Genomic DNA, 586 nt, shown 5'->3' on the forward strand with positions numbered 1-586 from the left:
TTTTGAAAGAGTTGTACTCTTAGTAAGTGAGGGGGCAGATAATCACTGCTCTGCATGAAACAGCAATGGCCACTCAGCGTTGGGGGCGTAGGGGGAATTGCATGAATCAATCAAAACACCACTTTAGCCATGATTTTTGATGCAAGACAAACATAACATAGTTAAAGGCTTAAAAAGATTGATGTTGTATTTATGCAGTAAAAAAAATTCAATTTTTATATAACTTCGAAAATATATGATTCATTTAACCCAAAAACATTGTAACTCTGCATTTGTCAGGAATTTCTGAGAATCTCAGAAGGATTTTACCAAAACACAACATACTGGCGAATATCAAACCCAACAACACTCAGAAATAAACTGGTTCATCCCTAACCTCTTAACATCCACCTCATTTTGGGAAGTCCTCGCCTATTTTGCATACCCAAATGGAAATAACTTAGGAACTGGAAGCCCAAATTACATGTATGATACATTATTTGAAAGCCAACACCGTCTAGTTTCTGAATATATACATGAACATTGGGTCAGTAAAACACACCCCAAGCAGCATCAGTTTAACCATCACTCAAAGTTGTTTTCTGTT

The sequence above is a fragment of the Cyprinodon variegatus genome, unplaced genomic scaffold, assembly GCF_000732505.1.
Source record: "Cyprinodon variegatus isolate N-32 unplaced genomic scaffold, C_variegatus-1.0 Scaffold566, whole genome shotgun sequence".
NCBI lineage: Eukaryota > Metazoa > Chordata > Actinopteri > Cyprinodontiformes > Cyprinodontidae > Cyprinodon > Cyprinodon variegatus.